Raw genomic sequence first — 16,353 nt, 5'->3', positions numbered from 1 at the left:
AGATGAACGAAGGTCTTACAGGTTTGGAACGACATGAGGGTGAGTAATTAATGACAGGATTTCCATTTTTGGGAGAACTATCCTTTTAATAGGCTACTGAAAAATGTGCAATGACACTCAAAACACAAGCTTCCTCACCCAAAGGAAAGGGTGTTTACCTTAAATAAAAGACCAGTCGGATTATACAATTAATCGATGATTGATAATTTATTTATTTATTGTAATTTAGTGATTCTTTTGTAATAAAAGAAAGACAACTTATTTGACCACTACTTTTCCCACACCCTCCCCCCTTCCCACCTCCACCCCATTGCACTACAGGACTTAGAAACAAAAATAAAATTGAATAAATGACAATAAATACAGAGAAAAACACAAAATAAAAACAACCAACGCAGTAGCTTCAGATTAAATACCCAAAAATTCCTTGACTGTAGATATCCAATTTGTCCACATAGACAAAGTCACAGGTTTGGCATGATTAGTCTACACAGAAGACATAGTATTTCCAATAAAGAATGCAGCCAATGCTTAGAAGAAAGGTGAAGGTCATGAGGAGGTTTCCAACGTTGAACAAGTATCTTCTTTGCAGCAGTCATGGCAGAAAAATTTGCCTAAACATAGCCAAAATGTCCATACCCTCTCACTTAGAGGAAATTGAGAATTGTCATTCAACAATAAAATAACAGGATCTTTTGGGAAATTAATCCTAGAAGCCTTGTACAAAATGTCAAGCACCATATCCCAGAATCTTTGCACATCTGGACAGTCCCAAAGCATATTTAACAGTGTCTATGTATGTGTCTATGCATTCGGGTCAGGTGGGGTGATAGACCCATAGCATAACGAATGAGTGTGGTTAGATATGCCCTGTGAATAACCTTAAATTTGATAATTTGGTGGTTAGGGTTTGTGGACACATGGAATGTATTATCCCACACTGTATCCCATTCAATGATTCTGTTAGAAGTGTTCAGATCTGATAACCAAGCTCTAGCTTTAGGGAAAAAAGCAAAGATAAAAATAAGAAACAGTTCTTGTGCTTGGAGCATTGCAAATCCAATTCACCACCGGGTGAGTTTGAAGATTTGTACCCCAAGGTACCTTATGGGCCTTTAACGCGCCACATACTTTAAAAAATATATTTTTAAAAAGTGTATTGTGAAATATTAAATCTTTCAATTAAGTCTCAAAACTCCAGGATTGATTCTTCTCTTTTTCTGTAATATAACATTAGAATATCTTTTATAGCTCAGGATGGCTGCACAAAATGTTGTCCGCCAGAAAGTAGGTTCAAATTGTGCCAAATAGGAGTGTGAGTGTGCCATATAATTTTAGATGAAAAACATGAGCACTTCCTGTGAAAGACCTGAAAATAAAAAATCTTGCAAACAAATTGGTGAAATGCACTCGTTTCCATGAAGACTCTGAACTCAGATCAAACCATTTCATAGAGCCGGATAAAGGCAGCACAATCCGCCTTTTATTTTACTTCTTTGAAGTGTAGACCACTTAATGCGTGGGCACTTTCCATTCCAAATATATTTTATCAGTAAATAATCTAGCTTTTTCCAATAATTTACTGGTGGGGGGAGTGGAAGCATTGAGCTAATAAAATGAATGCAGGGCAGAATATTCATTTTTCTTGTTGACATTCGGGCTGATGGTGATGAAGGCAGACACATCCATCTTTGAATATCCAACTCAAATTTTCCATTAATTGACATATAGTTAACTTTAGAAGCGAGGGGTAAAGTGGGTCTTAACTGCTCGCTTCGTGTTTTGGCGTAAGCCACGTCTCAAACTACTATGCACGTTAATGAGGACCATACTTAATTAACCATTGATAAGGTTTATAGATTAAAAGGATTATCGGAAATTAATCGATCTTCGATTAATCATTGGCATTCCTAGTATCTAGGTTTGTTACTGGACTTAGTGAAAAGAGCTATGGAATTATGTTGGCCTCTTTATTGTTCACCTGGTAAAATCTGGTGTAAAGTACACCTTGCTAGTACCGGGTTGAACCCAGTTTCCCCTTGATATTGCCTGAACAAAAGTAGTCTAACTGCACAGTGTTGCCCTGAGGCAACAAACAAAAAACACCTTAATTCTTCGTGGCATAGATTCAGATGCTGGAAACATTCCTCAGAGATTTAGGTCCACATCATGCAGCTGCTGCTGATTTGTCTGCTGCAAATCCATGATGCAAATCTCCCGTTCCAGCTCATCCCAAAGCTGCTCTATTGGATTGAGATCTGGTGACTGTGGAGGCCATTTGAGTCAGACACTGAACTCACTGTCATGCTTAAGATGATTTGAGCTTTGTGACATGGCACGTTACCCTGCTGAATGTAGCCATCAGAAGAGGAGTACACTGTGGTACACAAAGGGATGGACATGCTCAGCAACAATACTGTGGTGTTTAAATGATGCTGAATTGATACTGAGGGACCCAAAGTGTGCCAAGAAAATATTCCCCACACCAGTGTGCCAAGAAAATATTCCCCACACCATTACACCACCACTACCAGCCTGAACCGTTCATACAAAGAAGAATGGGTCCATGCGTTCATGTTGTTTACGCCAAACTCTGACCCTACCATCTGAATGTTGCAGCAGAAATGAGGACTCATTAGACCAGGCAATGTTTTTATAATCTTCTATTGTCCCATTTTGGTGAGCCTGTGTGATTTGTAGCGTCAGTTTCTTGTTCTTACACCATGTCCTAACTACTAAGATTCCTACAACAAGCAACTTGTCTGTCCACACAACCCTATACGCACATCTTGGCAATATAATCGCCATTGGCTATTACATTTTTTTGTTTACTCGCCAGACTGATATACTGTTTTATTTATATTAGTGCTGTCAAATCGATTAATCATGATTAACCGCATCCAAAATAAGTTTGTGTTTACAAAATAGATGTGTGTGTACTGTGTATAATTATTATGTGTATAAAAATACACTCACGTATGTATTTAAGAAATGTTTTTTATATATATATATATATACAGTATATACACATGCAAATATTTCTTAAATATATACATTAATGTGTGTGTGTGTATTTATATATACATAATAATTATACACAGTACACACACACACACACGGGGGTTTTGTGAAATGTGGGGACATTCCATAGCGTAATGGTTTTTATACTGTACAAACCGTATTTTCTATTCCCCTACACTGCCCCTACCCCTAAACCTACCCATCACACACACACACACACACACACACACACTGCCCCTACCCCTAAACCTACCCATCACAGGAAACTGCACAGTTTTCTTTCAGTGAAAAAAACTAATTCTGTATGATTTCACCCTCTTTTTGTAATACCTATGTCATTATACACATTTGTGTCCTGATATTTCACAAAAACATGCCCACATACACTCACACACACACACACACACACACACACACACACACACACATATACATATATATACACACACACACACACACATGTATGAATGCAGGTTTGATATTTTAACTGAACTTAGGACTTGTGGTGGTGCTTAAGATATTGTTGGTCATTCAGTGTTTCTGTAAAAAAAATATAATAGTAATAGATAATAGTAATTATTAATAAGATAGTACTACTACTACTTTTTCTACTATTAATAACAATATACAATGCACTAAAGACTGATGAGTTGCTGGGGTCATGAATATTAATCACGTTGTCAGCGTTGTTCAAACTGATTTGCTGAAATCAAAACAGTGAACCAGCCAATGAGATTGCTGTTTGCGCATTAGTCCCACCAACTACCGCATATCTTCTACTTCTTCTTAAAAGCTGAATAATTCCAAACGAACTCTGTTGTTTTGTCAGGAAAATACAACAAAGAATATGGTTTAAATGCAGTGTTGCCAAGTCCGCAGTTTTCCCACGGAATTGAGCTACTTTAATACTGTTGGCGCGGGCTGTTTTTCATGTCTGCGGGTTAAAGCGACCCCAATTATGTGATATTTAGCCCCGGGAATGCGAATTTAAGTAGGCAACCCTGCCAAAAAAACACATATTTTACCCCCCAAATGCGATTGGGCTTGGGAGGGTTTTGTTGTGAAAACCTGGCAACCCTGTTTACAGGTACGTAAGACTCTTTCTCTTTGTGTGTGTGTTTGTGCGTGTGTGTGCGCGTGTGTGTGTGAGAAACACAGATCGTGCTCTCAAAGCGACGGCAAGTTGTGCTCCATCACACTAAAGTTTACAATACGTCAGATACAGGTACACTGCGCATCCAGTGAGCTGAACTAGACAGATCGCTTGACGGAGAGCAAAACATTTTCTCTGAGTGTTCAGCAAGTGAAAATATATCTATGCTAAACTTATTCTTAGCCTTTAACACACACTGGTGAGTAAAATCTAAGTATTTATTAGCCAATGGCTGATGATAGATATTGTTTAGTCACCCAGAGTGAAGATTTAGTTGCAAATGCGAGTGATTTACTCGCATTGTAGAGGGTGGCCACACCAGATGCGACGCGACTACGGGATGCGACAAATCAATCAAAGACCACAGCCAATCAGAACAGTGGAGCAACGACACCAGTGATTAATCTTGACAGCACTCACAAGGAAATGGATAAAGTACATAATCAAATTCACAAATATTACGCCATTTAAACATTACTAAAATACATACTTAGTCACTAAAACAACCTTTGTCATAGAATATAATTGTTTGTTCACAGTTTGAACGTTCTTGCTTCCATTTGTTTCATTTCAAGATCTGAGGTGAATTATCCATTGTTGGTTTTAGTACGACTACGTTACAAAGCTGGGAGCACTAAATGATATTCAAAGTCACATTATACACTTTTAAAATTAAATACATCACATAAACATTACCTAAGATTATGTTTTGTGGTGCTGTTCCAGCCGCAACGTCGCAGAAATAGAAACCGTTTCTAAAATAGAATCGTCGCGGCTGGTTAGGACAAAACTTCTAATTAACATGGAAAAGATACCTTTTATTGCGTGTCGCGGCGCCCTGCCACGTGTAGTTAGGACACAGTGTTAGTTGACAGGAGTGTCACTGGTGTGTCTTCTCTGCTGTACCTAATCTGCTTCAAGGTTGGACGTGTTGTGCGTTCAGAGACGCTCTTCTGCAGACCTCGGTTGTAACTGACAAGTGGTTATTTGAGTTACTGTTGCCTTTCTATCAGTTGAACCAGTCTGGCTGTTCTCCTCTGACCTTTGGTATCAACAAGGCCTATTCGAATTTTCTCTTTTTTTGGCCATTCTCTGTAAACCCTAGAGATGGTTGTGTGTCCCAGGAAAAATCCCAGTAGATCAACAGTTTCTGAAATACTAAGTCCAGCCCGTCTGGCACCAACAACCATGACATGTTCAAAATCACTTAAATCACCTTTCTTCCCCCATTCTGATGCTCAGTTTGAACTTCAGCAGATCATGTTGACCCTGTCTACATGCCTAAAGGCATCGCTTTGCTGCCATGTGATTGGCTGAGTATATATTTGACAAGCAGTTGAACAGGTGTAATTAATGAAGTGGCGTGAGTGTATACTGTACATCAAAAGGGAAAGTAAAGACATTTATAATGATAAAAAAAATTTTTCAAACTTTTCTGTCATCACAACACATTCTCACACCAACTCATCATATATTGACGAGGGTGCATCCAAAATGACTTGTATAGACTGTATAGCCGTAGGCTGTATATTCACTCCCTAAGCAAATATCTTCCAATAGTAAAAGATACCCAAGCTTCTATGCTCTATAGCAAGGGAAGTCATTTACAACCGTACTCCATCCCTTGCGGGACAGGAGTCAGTCTTATAAGCCCTATTAAGCTCTAAGAAAAAATGCCTCAGCTATGTCAGCACCTTGACAAAGCCCTTAGAGAGTAGCCTACCAAAGGGACATTACCACTACTTCCAGGGGGAGAATGCAACCCTCATCTTCACCAGAAGGGAAGAAAAACGAGAACACCATAATGTAATTGCCAAAGACTCTCACCATCAAAACTCAAGCCCTAGGGAAACCACAAGGGAGCTTCAGCTTTACTTAAATACCTAGAGCAATTCAGAGAGAGTGCTCACGCCCTGCTTGAGCAAACATACTTCTCCAGGATCCAAAAAAGACTCAATTCCCTCATCTAAGTAATAGAGTGCAAAATAACAAGGAGGATTACCACTAGGCAACCATCCACAGGGGAGCGTACAAAAGCGCACAACCTTCCGGCAGCACTGCTGAGTGTAATTCATGATGTGCAGAGGCCTGTCTTGCCTCCACCTATACCTTGCCATGACTTATTTGATAACATCCACCTTTACTCTGCCCACCTGCGATCCCATGATTGAAGCTGACGTGCTGCTTCAGCAGACACGCGGCCTAAACCATGAAGTGCAGACACTTGACATTCACACTTAAGATCCGAACACATTTGCTTCATTTGCGAGAACCTTGAAAAAGGATGCAGTAGAGTTTTAGAACTCAAGACCGGTCCATTTTTTTGAAGGTCTTGGTCTTGTCTCTGTCTAAGAGGTCTGTCTCTGTCTAAGAAGACCACAACTGCAAGGACATCACTAAATTGTCGGTGCATTGTCTGTTTTTATTTTTATTTTATTCACTTACGAATATTTTAATTCCATTTCTGTGTAAAGCACTTTGAATTGCCACTGTGTATGAAATGTGCTAAACTTTTTTAATAATATTCAGCAATATCACAAGAGTAAAAGAGCTGCTTTCACAAATATGAGTATGATTGCAAATGTGACATTGATTTCATACAAACTTTCAATAAACAAGAAGTTAATATTAAGTAACTTAAATTTCAGACAAGTTTTTGCTCTTTCGGCAACATGTTTTGATGCTAAATGAATTAGCTGCTTTGAACAAATCGGTTGAATAAAAGATTCTGTAACTCACTCAAGTGTTTTTTCTTTTTTAGACATTAATCTCAACATTATTTGGGTGTAATTGTACCAATTCAGATGCAATTTCTGCGCCACCTCTGCAAAACAAAGATAAATTGTATTGTTAGTGATTTGATTGGTAACAGCTCTATAGTGTCTTATTATTCTAATTCTATTTATCGATTAAATATAAGACATTTCTCAAACAGTAGATATGGATCTTTTAGAGGATTTCGAGGAGTGCTGGTCTCAACCTGCCTCAACCACACAAAGTCTTGGTCTTTTCTTGGTCACACACTCTGGTCTTGGTCACAACTGCTCTGTCTCGGTTTAGGTGGTCTTGACTACAACACTAGGATGCGGCACCAGGGGAGAGTGGGGTGGGGTTCTTCAACTGGGGTGGTCCTCTCTACTAGTGTTGTCAGAATACTGGAATTTCCAACTTCGATAAGATACCTTGAAAAATATTGATATTCAATTCCACTGGGAAAACTTACATATACACTACTGTGCAAAAGTCTTAGGCACGTTAGTATTACCTGGACAAAAGTTTTAAACGCAAAGGGTGTTCACACCAAATATTGATTTGATTTAGTTAATACATGTTAATGAATAAATACAAAGCAACCTCACTTTGCAGCAATTGAAAGTGCCTAAAACTTTTCACAGTACTGTAGCTTCGCAGGTTGGTTTCTTCAAGCGTCTTGGAGACATTGCCGCAATTCTTTTGGATTTAGTTTGTCTCGGTTTTTTGTCATGTAATCACTGACACACTTCAGCAAAATATATAAATAACTGTCTTAAAACACTTTTTTTGGGTAAAAAAGACCTAACATGCCTTAGGCCCTGATCACATAGAGTGCGTTTTTTCAGGTTCGAAAACGCGAGGCACACTGCACTGCCTTTTATTGGTCATCGTTTTTTTTTATGTTGCTAAGAAACCCCCGAATCAGCTGTCCTGTCAGTCTCATCAAGGTAACGGTCACCGCAACGGAAGGCCAGCCTCTCCATTCATTTGATTGGACAACAGAAAAAAAACGTGATGATGTCGGGCACTTTTCCACTTAGAGTTGATTTTTTTTCAGCTTCAGGTGCTCAGAGCGCTCCTTCTAAAACTCGTGGCGCAGCAGGCGGTTAAAACGAGAGGCACCCGGGGCGCATAAGCAGCGCACATAACTCTCTCTGCCAACAGAAATCTATTTAAAAAAGGCGCATCTCGCTGCAAAAACGCGTTCTGTGTTATCGGGGCCTAAGACTTTTGCACAGTACTGTATATCGTCATACAGATAATTTCGTATCATCTTATAATTTTCTAATAATTTGGGTAATTTTGTTGTAATAGCTTACACACAGCACAGGGAGCTTTTATTTGAATCGTTGACCTATATTTACAAAAAAAAAAAAAAAGTTAACAGTCGGTAATAAAATTTGAACAAATAAAAAAAAATTGCAAACGATAGCACAAATACATACAATAGAATAGACAAATGAAATAAACTTGGCTTCCGTTGATCTTCGGAACACAAGTGAAGATATTTTAGTTGAAATCCGATGGCTCTGAAAGGCCTCCATTGGTACAATGCACTTTACACTCTCAAGACCCATAAAAGGTACTAAAGACGTCGTTACAAAGTCCATCTCACTACAGTGGTTCTACAATAACTTTATGAAGCGACGAGAATAGTTTTTGTGTGCAAAAAAAACCTAAATAACGACTTGTATAGTGATGACGATTTCAAAAGACAGCATCATGAAGCTTCGAAGCGTTATGAATCAGCGAGTCGATTCATGATTCGGATCGCGTGTCAAACCGCCCAACTGCTGAAAAACGTGACTTTGGCGATCCAAACCGCTGAATCGACTCACTGATTCATAACGCTGTGAAGCTTCATGATGCTGTGTTTTGAAATCGTCATCACTATGTAAGTCGTCATTTAGGGTTTTTTTGCGCACAAAAACTATTCTCGTCGCTTCATAAAGTTATTGTAGAACCACTGTAGTGAGATGGGGCCCTATTTTAACGATCTGAAACGCAAGTGTCAAAACGCGAAGCGCAAGTAACTTTGTGGGCGGGTCTCGGCGCTGTTGCTATTTTCCCGGCGGGATAAATGGCTCTTGCGCCCGGCGCAAATCTAAAATGGGTTGGTCTGAAGTAGCTTCATTATTCATAGGTGTGGTTTGGGCGTAACGTGAATAAACCAATCCGAGCGTCATCCAACATTCCCTTTAAAAGCAGGAGCGCAAGTTCCATTATGGATTGCTATTATTATGGCGTATTTACCAGGCGCACGCCAGGAGCGGTTCACAGCCGAGGAGACTGATGTTCTTTTAAGAGCAGTGAAAGACAGAGAAGTGAAGTTGTAATGTTGTACATTATGGTAAAGGTGATTTCACAGTCTTTTTTTTTTTCAGTCTTTCAGTTTTTTCAGTTTTTCAGTCGATTTTTGTTCCTGGTTCTTGACGGACAAACCAATTTGTCAGATGTCCTTATATACATATATGTCTTGCCACTATTGGGCAAACAGGTCTTATCCTTAATTATTACAATTAGCCTGAATCATTTGTAAGCTAGATTTATGCCTATTTTTTCACATCTTCGTGGCACACCACAATGATTTCCGTCATATGACGGATGAAGATGAAGATATCTCATGTGTTAATATTTTTTTAGTGTAACAATTTATGATTTGCAAAAATAACTGTTGCATCTGTGTAGATTACATGAGCAAAGTGTATGCGCGTTGTGCACGCTATACATTATGGTCAAGCATGCGCCCTTAAAATAGCATAATGAACAACGCGCAACGCGCCACTGACTTTAGACTAGGTTTTTTCTGGTCAGTGGCGCAATTGTTTAATGAAACAGCAAAATAGCACCAGGGATTGTTTGCGCCGGAACACGCCTCCTTTTTTGCGCTGAACCGCCCAGGGAGCGCAAGTTCATTCACTAGTTTAGCGACGTGCTTCTGTGGAGGGAAAAGCGCGCTTTGCGCGGGTGCAAAATAGGAATGACACATGCGTCGGTGTACAAAGTCAATTGCGCTGGGTGCAAGATAGGGCCCATTGACTTTGTAATGACGTCTTTAGTGCCTTTTAAGGGTCTTGAGAGTGTACAGTGCATTGTGCCAATGGAGGCCTTTCAGAGCCATCAGATTTCAACTAAAATATCTTCATTTGTGTTCCGAAGATGAACGGAGGTCTTACAGGTATCGAACGACATGAGGGTAAGTTATTAATTACAGAATTTTCATTTTTGGCTGACCTAACCCTTTAATAACCTATTCTTTAGAAAGGCACACATTGCTGATGAATTACCTGATTTGACCATCATTTTCAAACAGCAATGAGAGGCAAAATGTAGAATGACTTTGTGACTTCATTTTGTGTGTGTGAATAGGCAATCAACACACCTGTCCGATCCATTTACCAGTGTATGAGGCACACTGAACAGACAGGATGCAGACTATTCCTGACACTGCTCTTGAAATCCATCCAGGATCGAAATGATGTCAAAAATATAATCGATAGAAGTGCTTAACAAGACCTTCTCAAGGTTAACTGAAGCATCGCTTTCCAGGTATTGAGGTGACACTGAGCGGCCCTCTTGAGAAACCTTTTATTTTTTTTAGATAACATACATAATAGTTTGCACATCACAACCATATTATTTGACTTGAGAGTCATATTCAGACAAAGGAATATAAACGGAGTGACTTCTAGTTTAATTTAGCATGTGTGAATAGGAATGTTGTCACACACATAACAGTCTCATCTATTTCCTGGCATATGGCAACCTGAGGAAACAGAAGTTGAGGCAATTATGTGTGGAAAGCATCAAGCATGAAGTAAGATATCAGATATTGTGATGATGCAACATGAAATGTCTAATCTACAAGGATGCATTAAATTGATCAAAAGTGACAGCAAAGACATTTATTATGTTACAGTTATGTTAGTTAATATATTAACTAACTTGAACTAACAATGAGCAGTACATTTGTTACAGCATTAAATCATCTTTATTAATGTCAGAAAAAAATACAGTCGTTCATGTTAGTTCACAGAGCATTGACTAATGTTAACAAATACAACATTTGATTTTAAAATGTAATTTAATGTAATAAACATGAATTCAGATTAATAAATGCTGCAGAAGTGTTGTTCATGTTAACTAAAGTAGTTTACCAATGTTAACTAATAAAACTGTATTTTAAAGTGTTACCAATATTACAAAAGATGCTAAATAAATGCTGTTCTTTTGAAATTTATATTCATCAGAGAATTAAAAAATTGTGATTTCAACAAAAAAGCAGTATTCTGAGCAGTATTCAACATTGATAATAAGCAGTTTTTTGAGCAGCAAATCATATTAGAATGATTTCTGAAGGATCATGTGACACTGAAGACTGGAGTAATTAAGAAAATTTGCCATTACATAATAAATTTGAAAATATATTGAAGTAGAAACCACCTTCATAATATTTTGTTGGTCTCTCTTTTGCTGCCAAATAAGCCCTGACCCATCGAGGCATGGACTCCACTAGACACCTGAAGGTCTGTTATGCCTGATCGGTGTATTTCACAATATGACTGTTTTTGATGTATTTTTGTTCAAATAAATGCAGCCTTGGTGAGCGTATATAAATATTCTTTAAATGCACATTCATAATAATTATGTATTGTTGTCTACAAAATATAAATACATTCATGTACCACATTTAAATTCCCCCTGTGGTGCTTTTATTTTGTTTATATCTATGTGGTGTTTTTAATATGTTTGAAGACAAACCATGTGCAAATTCATAAATTTGAGTATTTTCTCCTTAAATCGGCAATGAACCAAAGACTTCAAACATTTGAAATTCGCTGGTGTTTCTGACGTCACAAACTACCTTGTAAGTAATCAATCACGTCAATGTGTGATCTGGTGCGAGTGAGTGGAAGCGGGTCTAACATTCAAGCTATTTTAAGGCATGAAGAATCTTTCACCGGAGAAAAACGTTTAAATATGTTATTTTGGTGATCAAATGTGAGTTTTAAGGGATGAAAATGTATCAAGTTTTGTATTTGTGTTACAACCCACTGGTAGTTGGCTAGCATATGGAAATATTATGTTTTATTAAGTTTGAGAGTACAAAGTCCAAAAAATACTGTTTAGATATGTTACTGAATATATTGGAAAGTTATCTTGCCAACAAAGCCATTTTTCATGAACAAACAACTGAATTGTGCTTATACTGTATAAATCAGCCTTTTTGTAAATACAGAAAAAAAAAACATGGTATTGTTTTTTTTTTCAAAGGAAAGTGCTGGGTGATGTCAAAATTATCTGCAAAAAATGTTGGCAGGAGAACACAGTGATTTCCCAAGGTTAAAGCAAACATCCGTTAGCAGGCACTGAGGGGAGAATGAATAGCCCTCTCCAGGGAATCTATCCTCTTTAAAACGATACACTCAAGAGAATTATTACCGCAAGAGAAAAGCGCATCTGGTGCCTCGTGGGGTTTTCTATTTTCTCGCCTTTTCGATTAAAGGTCTATTGTGAGCCTGAGGGAAAATCTTCAAAAGGCCATATACAAACCAAGCGTCCCATAAAAACACACAGACCAATCATAACTAATAATGGACATAAAGATTTTTACATGAAATCCACCATAGGAGTGATGCATACCGCTCTGCCGTTGTGATAAAGCAGCTCTCAATTGGAGGATTAGAATTCGATGTTGAATCTCTGCACTTGTCTAATACCCGCCGGAGACCCAGAGTCAGATATGCACCGACATGTCAAAGAGGATTTGTGGTCCTTGATGTTCCAAATCATAAGCTTGACATTGCTCTTAGCAGTGGGTGGTAATGTGAAATTGGACTCTTTGTATCTCAAAAATCCCCTGTATGACTTGTAGCCATCTTGGAAGAGATCTTGATGAGTGGAAACATCTGGGTGGCACATGTTAACCTGTTTAAATGAGGTCTTTGCTCTTCTTGGCGGCTGAAAGTTGCATTAGACAAGCCAAATGATTAGCAATTTCTCAGACGAGAAAACATGTGTTTTGACAAATAAAGAGGTTGAAATGAAATGGTACAAAAAAAAAAAAATGTGTGCCAGTGTGTCAGTTACTGCTCTTCAACTTAATGAGAGCAATTGACTATAAAACTGCAGCTGTGCAAACGACAGCTCTGGAAATCTCAATCCACCCTATACACTGCATAAATATACATTTTAATAATATTTTATTTATTAATTTTTTCCCCCCTAAGATGGTCAAATAAAGGGGTAGTAATAAAGGGGAGTAACATTAATTTAGGAGAGTCCCATATCTGCAGGCATATAACACTACCAGATTAGGTGTAAAGGTACGGAGACAATACTGAACTGCCAAAAAGTGTTTATTTATAGAAAAAAGAAAGTAAGATGAATTATAGTAATAATATATACAGATATACACTCACCTAAAGGATTATTAGGAACACCATACTAATACTGTGTTTGACCCCCTTTCACCTTCAGAACTGCCTTAATTCTACGTGGCATTGATTCAACAAGGTGCTGAAAGCATTCTTTAGAAATGTTGGCCCATATTGATAGGATAGCATCTTGCAGTTGATGGAGATTTGTGGGATGCACATCCAGGGCACGAAGCTCCCGTTCCACCACATCCCAAAGATGCTCTATTGGGTTGAGATCTGGTGACTGTGGGGGCCATTTTAGTACAGTGAACTCATTGTCATGTTCAAGAAACCAATTTGAATGATTCGAGCTTTGTGACATGGTGCATTATCCTGCTGGAAGTAGCCATCAGAGGATGGGGACATGGTGGTCATAAAGGGATGGACATGGTCAGAAACAATGCTCAGGTAGGCCGTGGCATTTAAACAATGCCCAATTGGCACTAAGGGGCCTAAAGTGTGCCAAGAAAACATCCCCCACACCATTACACCACCACCACCAGCCTGCACAGTGGTAACAAGGCATGATGGATCCATGTTCTCATTCTGTTTACGCCAAATTCTGACTCTACCATCCGAATGTCTCAACAGAAATCGAGACTCATCAGACCAGGCAACATTTTTCCAGTCTTCAACTGTCCAATTTTGGTGAGCTCGTGCAAATTGTAGCCTCTTTTTCCTATTTGTAGTGGAGATGAGTGGTACCGGGTGGGGTCTTCTGCTGTTGTAGCCCATCCGCCTCAAGGTTGTGCGTGTTGTGGCTTCACAAATGCTTTGCTGCATACCTCGGTTTTAATGAGTGGTTATTTCAGTCAAAGTTGCTCTTCTATCAGCTTGAATCAGTCGGCCCATTCGCCTCTGACCTCGAGCATCAACAAGGCATTTTCGCCCACAGGACTGCCGCATACTGGATGTTTTTCCCTTTTTACACCATTCTTTGTAAACCCTAGAAATGGTTGTGCGTGAAAATCCCAGTAACTGAGCAGATTGTGAAATACTCAGACCGGCCCGTCTGGCACCAACAACCATGCCACACTCAAAATTGCTTAAATCACCTTTCTTTCCCATTCTGACATTCAGTTTGGAGTTCAGGAGATTGTCTTGACCAGGACCACACCCCTAAATGCATTGAAGCAACTGCCATGTGATTGGTTGATTAGATAATTGCATTAATGAGAAATTGAACAGGTGTTCCTAATAATCCTTTAGGTGAGTGTATACACAGGATGGAACAAATAAAAAAAACAACTGGGAAAAAACCCCACAAAAGGTAAGCGAGAGAACTGGATAAGGAACGTGGACGGCTTCCAAATGAAAGAAATAAACAAAACAAAACTCAACACTAACTTATGGCCCAGTCTCTAACCTATAACTACCAAAAGACGATTGTAAAACAAAAGAATCTTCACGTCTCCGACGCGCTACCTGACCTATACTAACTAACCAAATGCAGAAATACAACAGGTGGAGCTCACCCCTAAACTGGTGTATCTAATACAAATTGAATCCTACGTGTGCACAATGTGTGTCGCGCAACCTTCTTACCTGTCCCTTTCTCCGACTTGACTAGTGCAATAACATAGGTAGAACCAATGGAGACGAGATGGCACAACAGCCTGCTACACACAATTATTAATAATTACTACACGGGACACACAGAATCACTATACACGCGCTGTCACACAGAACAAAGTTTCACATCGTTTCGGTCCTCGCAAGTGGCGTCTTTTCTCCACTTTTATGCCACGGGCACCGGCCGGATTGGAGAACTTGTCATTAACGTCACAGGAACACGGGGATCAGGTGAGCATCGAGGAGGACGGGACTAAGAAAGTGAAAGTAAACGAAAGAAGAGATACTCGGGAAAAGAAGAAAACATAACCAACACAAGGATGTAACAATGACAAAAAGGTTTAAAGGTCCTGTTCTTCGTGATCCCATTTTTCAAACTTTAGTTAGTGTGTAATGTTGCTATTAGAGCATTTATAATACCTGTAAAATTATAAAGCTCAAAGTTCAATGCCAAGTGAGATATTTTATTTAACAGAAGTTCCCTTTCAAAGCCTACAGCGAACGGCTGGTTAGGACTACATCCTGGTATTTCCTGCTTTAATTACGTCAGTAGAGCAGTATGTCGACTAACCTCCGCCCACAAGAACGCGCGAAAAAGGGGGCGTGGTCTTGTTGCTCCCGCGTGGAGAATAGGAAGTGTTGCGTTCGGTTGCGTTCGTATAGTTTGTTTGTTGCCATGACGTCGAGATGCTGTTATTTTCATCCCGGAGTCAAGTCACCTTTGTTTGGCTTTCCCAGGGACGCTGTACTTAGAGATCATTGAGCGCATGCATCCCCGTTATGGTGAGAGGCGTGACCTTTCCGGTAACGTGCGCTCTGCGTGCCCTAAGCTGCTGTCGAATCACAACACGGAAACCGCTGGCACAATCAGAACTCGTTACGTATTTCTGAAGGAGGGACTTCATAGAACAGGGAAATCTTTCAAGCCGTTTTGAGGACAGTGAAAACAGCGGTAAACAGATAAGTAAATTGTGTGAAAAATACTGTGTTTTTTTACACGCGAAACATGAACACATGTTATATTGCACACTGTAAACACAATCAAAGCTTCAAAAAAACACGAAAAACGGGACCTTTAAAAGTTACATTTTTAATCTGGTTTGCCTCGTCAATGTCAAAATGACTGAGATGACCAATCAAATCAGAAGCAGAGCATGAATTCCTGCGCGAAGAGTCAGTTTGACTTAGTGTTAGGCTGCGTTCCAGGCAGGTTTTTGAGCCCGTAAGTTATGACTTCAAACCACGACTCTGTAGCTTTGCAGGCAAAGTCACAGCAAAATGCCTGAGTGCAAGGAATTGAGGTAGCTAAATGTAAACAAAAGCTGCGTTTCGACCGCAGGAACTTTCCCCTGGAACTAGGAACTTTGGGGTGGTACTCTGTGAAGTTCACGGAGCGCTCTCTTCTCCCGTCATTAGTAGACACGCCCCTTACTG

The sequence above is a fragment of the Gobio gobio genome, assembly GCF_949357685.1.
Source record: "Gobio gobio genome assembly, chromosome: 14".
NCBI classification, from domain to species: domain Eukaryota; kingdom Metazoa; phylum Chordata; class Actinopteri; order Cypriniformes; family Gobionidae; genus Gobio; species Gobio gobio.
Note: the sequence above shows the minus strand (reverse complement) of the source record.